The 14,775-nt window shown below is 38.5% G+C and overlaps 1 non-coding gene across 1 annotated transcript; it reads left to right on the top strand.

Moving 5' to 3' along the window:
- The first annotated feature begins 6,508 nt into the window (after positions 1-6,508).
- On the top strand, positions 6,509-6,615 carry LOC128286169 (small nucleolar RNA R71). Its single transcript, XR_008276714.1, has one exon. It is a non-coding gene; the product is annotated as a small nucleolar RNA R71 (small nucleolar RNA).
- Positions 6,616-14,775: the final 8,160 nt, after the last annotated feature.

The raw sequence follows: 14,775 nt of genomic DNA, 5'->3' as shown, positions 1-14,775 counted from the left end.
AGAAATTCCTTACTCCCTATTCTGTGTGTCTTCCTTTCTTCCTCCTATAGGGTGTATTTATAGGCTTTGGAATGCCTAAGAGCCCTCAAAATTAGCCTTTTCCGAAATGGACTCAACTTGGGCTCTGCAGGGACACGTCCCTGTATGATTACTTCAGCCCGTACTCGAGCCTACCAAACTGACACGACCTTGTGGTCTGCTCATGTGAGGAGATCCAGGCCGTGTTGATTTCGTACTTTGGCCCATTTTTTCTGTTTTTGGCCCGTTTCTCGTTCCTTTCGCTCTCCTATGCTCTCCTAAGTATAAAACATGAATGATTGCATGGTTTCGTGATAGGTTTTAAATATTTATAATTACTCGTTCTCGAACTAACTATTATCTTGATGTAGGCAAGTGTACCTATTGAACAGTAGTATAATTTTAGCAAGACCGGATTGTCGAACCCAAAGGAACTAAAAGTACTAGTAATGACTGTCTTTTTATTATCTAGCCTAAGAATAAAGAGGTTTTGTTTTAACTAACTAATTATCTAAACTAAGAACGCACAGAGAAAAGAATTGGGGAATTGCTTTTGGGAAAAATCGATTGACTTAAGACAATACCTAAGGAAAAATCCACCTAGACTTTACTTGTTATTCTGGCGCCGAATCGAACGATTTCATTCAACTTGTTCCGTAGAGATCCCTAAGTTATGTTATTATCCCTATTCAAGACTAATAACATCTAATCCCTAGATTAAATAACCGAGACTTTTCTCTAATTAACACTCCAAGGTTGCATTAACTCGATCTATGGATCCTTTTATTAGGTTTCACCCTAATCTGGTAAAATATTGTCACCCTATGTCTAGGCGCGTAATTAACTCCGCTTAATTGTGACAAATGTACTCTTAGACAAGGTCTATTCCTCTTCTAAATAAGATCTTGTCTTGAATCAGTATCCTGAGATACCAAAACAAGAATTAAGAACACATAATTAAGAACAAGTTAAATATTTATCATACGATTCAGAAAATAATAACAAGATCCGTCTTAGGTTTCACTCCCCTTAGGTATTTAGGGGTTTTAGTTCATAACTAAATAAGAAACCATCTCAGAATAATAAAGAGTACAAAACATAAAGAAAACCCAAAACTCCTAAAGGGAAATTGAGGAGAGATCTTTAGTCTTGATGATGAATTCGGCTCCTGAGATGGATCAATCAGCTTCCTTGGAGAAATTCCTTACTCCCTATTCTGTGTGTCTTCCTTTCTTCCTCCTATAGGGTGTATTTATAGGCTTTGGAATGCCTAAGAGCCCTCAAAATTAGCCTTTTCCGAAATGGACTCAACTTGGGCTCGGCAGGGACACGTCCGTGGCACACGCCCGTGTTCGATTACTTCAGGCCATGTTCGAGCCTGCCAAATTGACACGGCCCTGTGGTCTGCTCGTGTGAGGAGGTCTAGGCTGTGTTGATTTCGTACTTTGGCCCATTTTCTTCGTTTTTGGCCCGTTTCTCGTTCCTTTCACTCTCCTATGCTCTCCTAAGTATAAAACATGAAATTAAAGCATTAAGAGCATCGAATTCACCAATTCTAATGAGAAATCATCCATAAAATGAATTAAACATGGGGTAAAAATATGTATAATTTACGGTTTATCAAATACCCCCACACTTAAGCATTTGGTTGTCCTCAAGCAAAATTCTTAACTCATAATCAAAATAAATTCTTTTTAACTTATAATTTCTATCGATAATATCTCACATTAATCCATAAGTAATCATACATTGAGAATTCAACTAAAAGAACATAAAAGTTCCAAACATTCCAAGTTGAGCATTTTATTCATGCAAACATAGGTGTCTCCCCTCATCTAAGTAATTACCTTTGATTCAGAATATCACAGAGTTTTACATCCTCACTAAAGATTCACTCAAATCACTCGAGGTGTTTAAGGACAATAAATGAAGCACTCAATAGTCAATAATGAAAAGTCATTAATATAGGCTTGCATGAAAATCAAATCTCTACCACTATAAATTAAGATGATACATCAATCAAAAGGTCTTTAGAGGGTTGTAATGAGGCTTGGTTAGGGGGTGTGGTCACAAGCTAAAAGAAAGGGTTAGAATCGAGATTGAATTGAAAAATTACCTAACTAGAAAAAGAGTTAATCTTCACTTGCGTACAACAGAGCTTCTTCTCAGAATATGAAATTACAGATATGTATACATAGTTTTTTTTTTTAAGAACAAGTTAAATAATCAAACAAGACATAGCTAAGCAATTTCTTCAACTCAAATCTCGACAAAAATAGGAATCAAATTAATTTAGGGGATTTCAACAATAATGGGTTAAGGGTTAATATTGAGGTTAATACAAGGAATGGTTTGTTAGGCTCAAGGGGGTTTACTAGAGGTTAATCGTGGAGGTAGGCTTTTCATGGCATGAGTGGGTTAATCCTAAGTGCCTTAATCATTTTGACATATCAAATCAAATGGTGTGGTCTCGACATGCATAATCAAACAAGTTCTAGAATAACAGTTCAATACTGACGCACTCAAAGCAATAATAAAAGTGAGCATGAAAGAATTATTAGATGCTCAAAAGGCTCAAAAATCTTACAAAAATTATGGCTTTTTGATGTTTAGACTCATGAATTCCAATTCAAAGTAATACCTAGACTTGGGGAAACAACCTATAATTTTAAATTCTTAAAAGTTAACTTATCATGCTTGATTCTCTAATGTCTTAAAGTTTAAATAATCAATGCACAAATCCCTATATTTTAATTCAAGATATATCAATCAAAATATTAAATTAATTAAAATTTATCCTAAATATGATACGAAAGTTTTTCAAGAGAATAAGGTAATCATTTAGGGATTTTTCTGATAATGAAATAAATATTCCCCCCACACTTAAGACGTACATTGCCCTTAATATACAACGATAGATATTAAAGTATAAAAATAAGATAGGGAGAGAAGTGAAACTTCCTGCATGATGAATTCCTCGAACTAGAGTTTTGGAGAGTAATCAGTTCGAGAGTGGAGGAGGATACTCCGGCGGTCATATAGGTTCATTAGTCCATATGTCTTGCGCCAAAAGAATATTATATCTAGTGGTAGCTATGGTCGTGGTCAATCAGGACATGGCAGTCGTGGAGAACCTTTCCCGGTGGAGTTTTAGTTCCTATGTAACGATAAGCTTAAGAGCTCTATATAACTGTGATAAAATCAGGAACTTTTTAGGGGATATTAGGAAGAATAATTACTCAAAAAGAAATAATCAAAATTAATAATTAAAAATAAAATTTCTAAAATCTAATAAAAATAAAAAGTAGTTTCAATAAAAATTAAAAACATAAAATAATAAATAAATATTTTTAAACATCTTCATCGCTGGATGGTTCGCGAGGTGGGACTGGCGATGAAATGTGAAGGTGTTGACAAATCTGCTATAGAGTAGCATCAATGTTGTCAAATCATTGAAAACACTACTGCTCGAATCGAGTGAGGCACTCAGAGATGTTAGCATATGAAGCCGCCGCATGAACTGGACGAGAGGGTGATGGTGGATGAGTCGGTGGGTCCTCGTGCTGTGGAGGGACATCATCAGGAATATCCTCGTAGGCCTCCTCCTCGGTAGATTGGGCAAGACAATACTGGGGAGGGTAGGTTCCTCGACACCTCTCGATCATCCTCATGCTAAGCATGCTCGAAATGCCTTGTGGAGACATCTGGCCGATCAGGGTGAGGGATGATTCTTGGGCCACAGTGTTGAGGAGCCCGAAGTGTCGCGCCAGTCGAGTCATGTAGGGGCCAATGGAGATGACCCCCTTCCTATGCCGCTCTGTCTGGTGCTGAATCGCGAGGGCGATGAAATAGGCAAGGTCGATAACGTGCCCATGCAACATGCGCCATAAGAAGTAGGCGTCGTGGGTGTTGACGACACCAGTGCTCTCTCGCCTCCTTGTAATCGTGTGAGCTAAAATAGCGTGTAAGTACCTCAGGGATGGTGGGAGAACTGATGCCTTGGAGCGGTTAGCATTGTAGGAGGCCGCGCCAGGGGCCAAAATGTGCCAGCAATTCGAGGGGGAGAAATGTATGTGGTGACTGAGAGCATGTAGTTCATTCTCCTCCTTGAACTCCTCCGAATATAAGCCTAATGCAGCACTAAAATCTGGGATGCTTAGCTGGCGAATTAATTTGCCTAGGCGACATTGAATCGTGCCGGGATCATCGTAGTTCGTCATTACGGTTTGAAGATGGAAAGTTGAGCATAGTTCCATCGTGAGCTCAAGGTATGTTGGCTCGAATCGAATCAGCCAACTGAACTTATTCTACAGCAGCCCAGTCGATGCAAAGACCCACAATTAAAGGTCGGGCCAGAAGTATCTGGAATGGGGCCTTCGGGTGAACTGGAGGAGAGGGTGACGAATTTTCGCGGTTAGACCCACGAAAGAATACGCTCCCTTCCTCTTCTTTAAAGCAGGTACGGTGGTTTTCTTTCCTCGTAAAGGCGACATTAAAAAGCCTATAATATAAAGAATAATAATAATAATAGGTAAACAAATTCGAAAAAGTAAAAGGCATGAATTTTGAACTAACTATTTTAGCCAAGACTAATAATATGAAGCAAACTCAACCATAATAACAATGAGAATGAGAATAGAAATGTAATGGGTATGAGGTTTTCCTAATCTTAATTTAACATGGAATATATGATAACTAACCTAGGAATACAAATTTAATGATAGAAATTGGCATGGTAATAGCATGAGAATAAGCATAGTAATGTCATGGGTATGAGGTGTTCCTAATAACTTGATTTAACATGAAATGTATGATAACTAACCTAAGAATGCAAATTAAATGATAGAAAAATGAACAATAGCTCAAAAGATATGAAAATTATATTGTTAATAAGCATTAGAAATAAGTAAAATAGAAGTGAAAGGAATAAACAAATGCTAAGGGAAAGAGATTGAGCGTCAAAAATGAAGTGGGAAGCGGTGCACTGGCGTGGCAGGGAGGCCGTGTTGAGTTGCAGCGGCTAGGGTTAGGGTTTTTGAATGGGGAAGAAAGTGAATAGTGTAGGGTATTTATAGATTTTGGGTCACACGGCCAGGGCACACGCCCGTGTTCCCCAATTTCAGCTCGTGTGATTCGCGAATTTCAAATTTGGGCGCATCTGACATTTAGTACACACCCGTGTTCCTCGGCGTGTATGTGCACACAGCCATGTCACATGGTCGTGTCTGGCGTTATTCATTTCTTCCACGCCTGTGTGGGAAAGCCCCACGCCCATGGTAATCTAACGGGTTCGACCACGGGTGTTAGACACAGGCCCCTAAATCAGTAATGTATTATTAACATCTAAACTCCCAATTAAGCAAGGAATCGTAAAACTTCCTAGATCTTTTAGTTTGTTCGGTAGCATATTTTTCAGAATAGCTGAGAACACTGCGTTTAGCTCTACATGCGACGCCTCGTCCAACTTTCGCTTATTTGCTAAAAGCTCTTTTAAGAATTTCATTGCGTTTGGCATCTGTGATAGAACTTCAATAAATGGTAAGTTAATATGTAATTTTTTTAAGAGTTTAAGGAATTTACCAAATTGTTCATCTGAGCGGTCTTTTCTTGTTGCGTTGGGGTATGGTACTCGAGGTTTATATTCAACATTTACTGATTTGTTTGTATTTTAATCTACCTCACATTGACCTTTGCTTACCACAGTTTCTTGTCGCGGTTCTGGTTCAGGCTCCACAAATCCTTCTTCATCTTGAACATTAATCACGTTGAGCTGTTCCCTTGGGTTGGGTTCAGTATTACTTGGCAAACTACCTTGTGGTCATTCAGAGAGTATTTTGGAAAGCTGGCCTATCTGAGTTTCGAGCCCTTGGATCGACGCTTGTTGATTTTTAAGTGATGTATCGGTGTTCTGAAAATGGGTTTCTAACACTGATATAAACTTGGATAGTATTTCTTCAAGGTTTGGCTTTTTTTCCTATTGGTAGGGTGGTTGCTGAAGACCTGGAGGATGTTGTGGTCTTTGATTTCCTTGGCCTCCCCACGAAAAATTGGGATGGTTCCTCCAACCTGCATTGTAAATGTTACTAAATGGATTGTTTTGAGGTCGAGGATTATTACCCATGTAGTTTAGTTGCTCGTTATCCACGTTATGGCCATAAGGTTGGTATTCCGAGTGGCTTGTTCCACCGCTACTTACTTCGCACTGCATTACTGGATGAACCTGTGAAGAACTAAGAAAACAATCAATCTTTTTATACAAGAGTTCTACCTGATTTGACAGCATAGTGACTGAATTGACGTTATAAACACCGGTTGTTTTTGTTGGCTTTGTCCTCATGACTTGCCACTGATAGTTATTCAGTAACATCTCCTCAACAAACTCATAAGCATCTTCAGGTGTTTTATTGTTGATGGTTCCGCCAGCAGTTGCATCAACCATTTGCCGAGTCGAAGGATTCTGACCATTGTGGAATGTTTGAACTAAAGCGGTAACCCATAGTGAGGGTACCTTCTCAGTAAGTCCTTGTATCTCTCCCACGCATCGTAGAGGGTTTCTACATCCATCTGTACAAAAGAAAAGATATCATTACGTAATTTAAACGTTTTAGCTGGCAGAAAATATTTTAGTAAGAATTTTTCGGTCATTTGTTCTCAAGTAATTGACCCTCATAGTAACGAGTTCAACCACTGTTTAACTTTGTTCCTTATTGAAAAAAGGAACAGCCGAAGACGAATGGCATCTTCAGAAACGCCATTGATTTTAAATGTATCGTAAAATTCCAGAAAGTTTGTTAAGCGAGCGCTGGGATCTTTATCCTACAAACCATCAAACTGAACAAATTGTTGTATCATTTGAATAGTGTTAGGTTTTAATTCAAAAGTATTTGCAGGTACAGCAGGTCTAACTATGCTAGATTCAGTTCCTGTTAAAGAAGGTTTAGCATAATTATACATAGTGCGTGGAGTAGGATTTTGATTAGCCGCAATTGCAGGAGGTAGCTGATTGTCTTGGTTTTCTGCCATCCCTTCGATTAGAGGTTCAATATCATCTTCTTGCTCGTTCTCTATGCATCGTAAGCTTCACCTTATTTCTCTTTGATTTCTGTGAACTGTACGATTGATTTCTTCATCAAAAAGTAATGGTCCTGACGGGTTTCTTCTAGTCATAAACTATAAAAACCTACCAAGAAAAAGTAAGTTAATAAAGAATAATAATAATAAAATTAAATTAAATCGCAAGAAAAATAAATGGCTAAAGTAATAAAAATTGAGCGTTCCTAATATTTCAGTTCCCCGGCAACGGCACCAAAAACTTGATCGCGTGGTTTCGTGATAGGTTTTAAATATTTATAATTACTCGTTCTCGAACTAACTCTTATCGTGATGTAGGCAAGTGTACCTATTGAACAGTAGTATAATTTTAGCAAGACCGGATTGTCGAACCCAAAGGAACTAAAAGTACTAGTAATGACTGTCTTTTTATTATCTAGCCTAAGAATAAAGAGGTTTTTGTTTTAACTAACTAATTATCTAAACTAAGAACGCACAGAGAAAAGAATTGGGGAATTGCTTTTGGGAAAAATCGATTGACTTAAGACAATACCTAAGTAAAAATCCACCTACACTTTACTTGTTATTCTGGCTCCGAATCGAACGATTTATTCATTCAACTTGTTCCATAGTGATCCCTAAGTTATGTTATTATCCCTATTCAAGACTAATAACATCTAATCACTAGATTGAATAACCGAGACTTTTCTCTAATTAACACTCCAGGGTTGCATTAACTCGATCTATGGATCCTTTTATTAGGTTTCACCCTAATCCGGTAAAATATTGTCACCCTATGTCTAGGCGCGTAATTAACTCCGCTTAATTGTGACAAATGTACTCTTAGACAAGGTCTATTCCTCCTCTAAATAAGATCTTGTCTCGAATCAGTATCCTGAGATACCAAAACAAGAATTAAGAACACATAATTAAGAACAAGTTAAATATTTATCATACGATTCAGAAAATAATAACAAGATCCGTCTTAGGTTTCACTCCCCTTAGGTATTTAGGGGTTTTAGTTCATAACTAAATAAGAAACCATCTCAGAATAATAACGAGTACAAAACATAAAGAAAACCCAAAACTCCTAAAGGGAAATTGAGGAGAGATCTTTAGTCTTGATGATGAATCTGGCTTCTAAGATGAATCAATCGGCTTCCTTGGAGTAATTCCTTACCCCTTATTCTCCGTCTCCCTTTTCCTCCTCCTCTAAGGTGTATTTATAGGCTTTGGAATGCCTAAAAGCCCTCAAAACTGGCCTTTTCCGAATTGGACTCAACTTGGGCTCGACAGGGACACGCCCGTGGCACACGCCCGTGTTCAATTACTTTAGGCTGTGTTCAAGCCTGCCAAATTGATACGGCCGTGTGGTCTGCCCGTGTGAGGAGGTCCAGGCCGTGTTGATTTCGTACTTTGGCCCATTTTCTCCGTTTTTGGCCCGTTTCTTGTTCCTTTCGCTCTCCTATGCTCTCCTAAGTATAAAACATGAAATTAAAGCATTAGGAGCATCGAATTTACCAATTCTAATGAGAAATCATCCATTAAATGCACTAAACATGGGATAAAAATATGTATAATTTACTGTTTATCAAAGAAATTAAAGCAGTAGGAGCATCGAATTCACCAATTCTAATGGGAAATCATCCATAAAATGTGTTAAACATGGTGTAAAAATATGTATAAATTACGGTTTATCAAATACCCCTACACTTAAGCATTTGGTTGTCCTTAAGTAAAATTCTCAACTCATACTCAAAATAAATTATTCTCAACTTATAATTTCTATCGATAATATCTCAAAATAATCCATAGGTAATCATACATTGAGAATTCAACTAAAAGAACATAAAAGTTTCAAACATTCCAAGTTGACTATTTAATCATGCAAATATAGGTGTCTCCCCTCATCTAAGTAATTACCATTGATTCAAAATATCACAGAGTTTCACATCCTCACTACATATTCACTCAACTCACTCGAGGTGTTTAAGGATAATAAATGAAGCACTCAATAGTCAATAATGAAAAGTCATTACTATAGGCTTGCATGAAAATCAAATCTCCACCACTATAAATTAAGATGATACATCAATCAAAAGGTCTTTAGAGGGTTGTAATGAGGCTTGGTTAGGGGGTGTGGTCACAAGCTGAAAGAAAGGGTTAGAATCGAGATTGAATTGAAAAATTGCCTAACTAGAAAAAGGGTTAATCGTCACTTGCGTACAACAGGGCTTCTTCTCAGAATATGGAATTACTAATGTGTATACATTTTTTTTTAAGAATAAGTTAAATAACATAGACTAACTATTAAGAACAAGACATAGCTAAGCAATTTCTTCAACTCAAATCTCAACAAAAATAGGGATTAATTTAGGGGATTTCAACAATAATGGGTTAAGGGTTAATATTAAGGGTAATACAAGAAATGGCTTGTTAGGCTCAAGAGGGTTACTAGGGGTTAATTGTGGAGGTAGGATTTTCATGGCATGAGTGGGTTAATCCTAAGTGTCTTAATCATTTTGACATATCAAATCAAATGGTGTGGTCTTGACATGCATAATTAAGCAAGTTCTAGAATAACAGTTCGATATTGACGCACTCAAAGCAATAATAAAAGTGAGTATGAAAGAATTAATAGATGCTCAAAAGGCTAAAAAATCTCACAAAAATTATGGTTTTTTGATGTTTAAAACTAGTGAATTCCAATTCAAAGTAATACCTAAACTTTGGGGAAACAACCTAAGATTTTAAATTCTTCAAAATCAACTTATCATGCTTGATTCTTTAATGTCTTAAAGTTTAAACAATCAATGCATAAATCCCTATGTTTTAATTCAAGATATATCAATCAAAATCATAAATCAATCAAAATTTATCCTAAATACGATATGAGAGCTTTCCAAAAGAACAAGGCAGTCATTTAGGGATTTTTCTGATAATGAAATAAATATCCCCCCACACTTAAGATGTACATTGCCCTCAATGTACAATGATAGATATTAGAATATAAAAATAAGATAGGGAGAGAAGTGAAACTTCCTGTATGATGAATTCCTCGAACTGGAGTTTTAGAGAGTAATCGATGCGAGAGTAAAAGAGGATACTCCTGCAGTAGTAGAGGTTCATTAGTCCATAAGTCCTGCACCAAAAGAAAATTATATCTAGTGGTAGCTATGATCGTTTTCAATCAGGACATGGCAGTCGTAGAGAACCTTTCCCAGTGGAGTTTTTAGTTCCTATGCGATGATGAGCTTAAGAGCTCTATATAACTGTGATAAGATCAGAAACTTTTTAGGGGATATTAGGAAGAATAATTACTCATAAAGAAATAACCGAAATTGATAATTAAAAATAAAATTCTAAAATCTAATAAAAATAAAAAGTATTTTTAATAAAAATTAAAAATATAAAATAATAAATAAATATTTTTAAACATCTTCATCGCTGGATGGTTCACGAGGTGGGACTGGCGATGAGATGTGGAGGTGCTGACAAATCTGCTATAGAGTAGCATCAATGTTGTCAAATCATTGAAAACACTACTGCTCAAATCGAGTGAGGCACTCAGAGATGTCAGCATATAAAGCCGCCGCATGAACTGGACGAGACGGTGGTAGTGGCTGGGATGGTGGGTCCTCGTGCTGCGGAGGGACATCATCAGGAATGTCCTCGTAGGCCTCCTCCTCGGTAGATTGGGTAAGATGATATTGAGGACGGTAGGTTCCTCGATGCCTCTCGATCATCCTCATGCTAAGCATGCTCAAGATGCCTTGTGGAGACATTTGGCCAATGAGGGTCAAGGATGATTCTTGGGCCGCGGTGTCGAGGAGCCTGAAATGTCGACCCAACCTAGTCATGTAGAGGCCAATGGAGTTGACCCCCTTCCTATGCCACTCCGTATGGTTTTTAATTACGAGGGCGATAAAATAGTTAAGGTCGATGTTGTGCCCGTGCGACATACACCATAAAAAGTAGGCGTCGTGAGTGTTGACGACGCCAGTGCTCTCTCGCCTTCCTATAATCGTGTGAGCTAAAATGGCGTGTAGGTACCTCAGGGAAGGTGGGATAACTGATGCCTTGGAGCGGCTAGGATTGTAGGAGGCCACGTCAGGGGCCAAAGTGTGCTAGTACTTTGAGAGAGAGAAGTGTCTGTGTCGAGTGAGAGCATGTAGTTCATTCTCCTCATTGAACTCCTCCGTATATAAGCCCAGTGTAGCACCGAACTCTGGAATGCTTAGCTGGCGGATTAATCCACTTAGGCGAAATTGGACCGTGCTGGGATCATTGTATTTCATCATTACGGTCTGAAGATGGAACGTTGAGCATAGTTCCATCGTGAGCTCGAGGTATGTTGGCTCGATGATCCCAAAAAAAGCTCTCAAGGGTCGGTGGTTAGGAGGGCCTGAATCGCATTGGCCAACTGAACTTGTTCTACGGTAGCCCAGTCGATGCAGTGGCCCGTAATTAAAGGTCGGGCCTGAAATATTTGGAAAATTACTTCCTGAGGCCCACAGGGGAACTGTAGGAGAGGGTGACGAATTTTCACGGTTGGACCTGCAGAACATGACACTCCCTTCTGTTTCTTCGAAACAGGTACGGCGATTTTCTTTCCTCGTGAAGATGACATGGTACCTACAATCAAAACCATTAATTCATCTTGAGGAATTATCAAAGTAAAATGAAGACAAATTATATATAACAATCATAATTTCAGCAACTACTAAGACAAACAAGTTAATCAAAGCAATCAATTGTATAGCGTGAAAATGGCAACGAATTTCATGGAATGCAACATGTGTAACGGATGAAAAATGTTAATACTGAAGGCATGAGTATGCCTATTGTTCTAATCATGAATATTTACTTCTAACTAATCAAATAAAGTAGAGAAATCATATAAAGAGTAAGAATTTGCACATGAAAAAGATGTCAGCTTATTCTATGAATAAAATGTTAGTGATAGAAAGATGAAAATAATCATGAAAAATGCATAGTTCTATGATAACTAACATGAAAAATGAGTGCAATTAAAGGGAAAAAAGTAAACAAACGCTAGACAAGGGAGAATGAGCAGCAAAAATGGAGTTGGATGCTGCGTACGGGCGTGGCGGGGATGTCGTGTAGACTTGCAGCAGCTAGGGTTAGGGTTTCTGGGTGGGGAAGACAATGAATAGTACAGGGTTTTTTTATAGATTTTGGGGCACACGGCCAGGTAACACGCACGTGTTCCCTAATTTCAGCTAGTGTGATTCGCGAATTTTGAATTTGGGCGCGTCTGACATTTAGTACACGCCCGTGTTCCTTGGGCGAGTGGGTACACACGGCCGTGTTGAACGATCGTGTCTAGCCTCGTTCGCTTCTCCCACGCCCGTGTATGCAAGGTCCACGCCCGTGTTAATTTAACAGGTTCGACCACGGGTACTAGACACAGGCGTGTCGCACGCCCGTACTATTTTAACAACTTAACCCACGGTTCTTCCACACGGGCATGTCGCACGCCCGTGTTGTTTTGGCAGGTTCGTCCACGGCCATGTCGAACGGTCGTGGCATTTTATTGTAGCCCGTGTTGGGGAAATCTTTTGCCCTGTTTTCACACGGCCCTAAGCACGCTCGTGTGCTTGGCTGTGTCTTTATGGAAAAACCTGTATTCAAGATCTCTATTAGTAAATTAGGTGTTAAATACTAAAATTTAAAGAAATTAAATTGTTAGTACTCGGATTGCCTCCCGAGAAGCGCTTATTTATAGTCTAAGCTCGACTTACCTCTCCATGGAATGGTCATGGTGGTTCGAGGAGTTTATACTCCTCATTCCTGCTATCTATCTCATCAAAATAAGGTTTTAAACGGGTGTTGTTTACCTTAAAAGTGCCGAACTTGGGGTGACTTACCTTAACTGTACCGAATGGAAAAATACTAAGTACCATAAAAGGGATTTCTTCATCCGGTTTGGCAGTGACAATGTGAGGTATGGAAAGGTATCGAGCTCATTCTGGCGTAGTTTTGGTTTATCGTGTGTTCTTGATTTATGTGTTCGCCATTCATCTAGCTCCTCTGTTTGTAGTCTTCGTTCTTCATGAGTAGGTCCTCTACTATTGCTTGAGAATGACTCATGTGCTTCCTTCAGACTCATTTTCTGCAAAGTAGGTTGTATCATATTGTCAATTTTAGTAGAATGGGTTAAACGATCACCTTTAATTTCTGATGTGTTGCCAGAATTGCGAGCTTGAAGGATGATTGTTTCGTCTCCCACCAGGAGTGTGAGTTCACATGTGCCAACATCAATGATCGTTTTAGCAGTTGCTAAAAAGGGCCTTCCTAGAATTAAAGGAGTGTTGCTATCCCCCTCTATGTCTAGAATAATTAAGTCAACGGGAAATATAAATTTATCAATTTTAACTAGCACATCTTCAATAATACCCCTAGGGAATCTTATACTTTTATCTGCTAATTGAATGCTCATCCTAGTCTGTTTGGGTTTCCCTAGACCTAGTTACTTAAACATTTTGTAAGGCATGACGTTGATACTAGCCCCTAAATCAGCTAATGCATTATTAACATCTAAACTACCAATTAAGCAAGGAATCGTAAAACTCCCGGTATCTTTTAGTTTGTTGGGTAGTTTTTTCTGGAGAATAGTTAAGCAAACTATGTTTAGCTCCACATGTGACGCCTCGTCCAGCTTCCGCTTATTTGCTAAAAGTTCCTTGAAAAATTTCATTGTGTTTGGCATCTGCGATAGAGCTTCAATAAACGGTAAGTTAATATGTAATTTTTTTAGGAGTTTAAGGAATTTACCAAATTTTTCATCTGAGCGGTCTTTCCTTGTCAAGTTGGGGTATGGCACACGAGGTTTATATTCGACAATCACTGGTTTGTTTTTATTATAATCTACCTCACCTTTACCTTTGCTTACCACCGTTTCTTGCCTCGGTTTTGGCTCAGGCTCAACAAATCCTTCTTCATTTTGAACATTAATCGTGTTGAGCTGTTCCCTTGGACTAGGTTCAGTATTACTTGGCAAGCTACCTTGTGGTCGTTGGAAGATTAGTTTAGAAAGCTAGCCTATCTGAGTTTCTAGCCCTTAGATTGACGCTTGTTAATTTTTAAGTGTCGTTTCGGTGTTCTGAAAACGGGTTTTTGATACCGAAATAACCTTTGTAAGCATCTCTTCAAGGTTTGGTTTCTTTTCCTGTTGATAGGGTGGCTGTTGGTAGCCCGGAGGTGGTCGCTGATTTCCTTGGCCTCCCATGAGAAATTTGGGTGGTTCCTCCAACCTGCATTATAAGTGTTACTATATGGATTTTTTTGAGGTCGAGGATTATTACCCATATAATTTAATTGCTCATTATCCATGTTGTGGCCATAAGGTTGGTATTCTGAATGGCTTGTTCCACCTCCACTTTCTTCGCATTGCATTACTGGGTGAACTTGTGAAGAACTAAGAAAACCATCAATTTCTTATTCAAGAGTTCTACCTGATTAAAGAGCATGGTGACCGAATCGACGTTATAAACACCGTCTATTTTCGTTGGCTTTGTCCTCATGACTTTCCACTGATAGTTATTCAATTACATCTCCTCTATGATCTAATAAGCATCTTCAATTGTTTTATTATTAATGGTTCCGCTAACAGCTACGTCAACCATTTGCAGAGTTGAAGGATTCAGGCTATTATGGAATGTTTGAACCTGAAGCCAAAGCGGT

This window comes from Gossypium arboreum, chromosome 12 (assembly GCF_025698485.1).
Source record: "Gossypium arboreum isolate Shixiya-1 chromosome 12, ASM2569848v2, whole genome shotgun sequence".
In the NCBI taxonomy this organism is placed as follows: Eukaryota; Viridiplantae; Streptophyta; class Magnoliopsida; order Malvales; family Malvaceae; genus Gossypium; species Gossypium arboreum.
The sequence above is the reverse complement of the archived record's forward strand: the minus strand, read 5'-3'. Positions and strand labels throughout refer to the sequence as shown.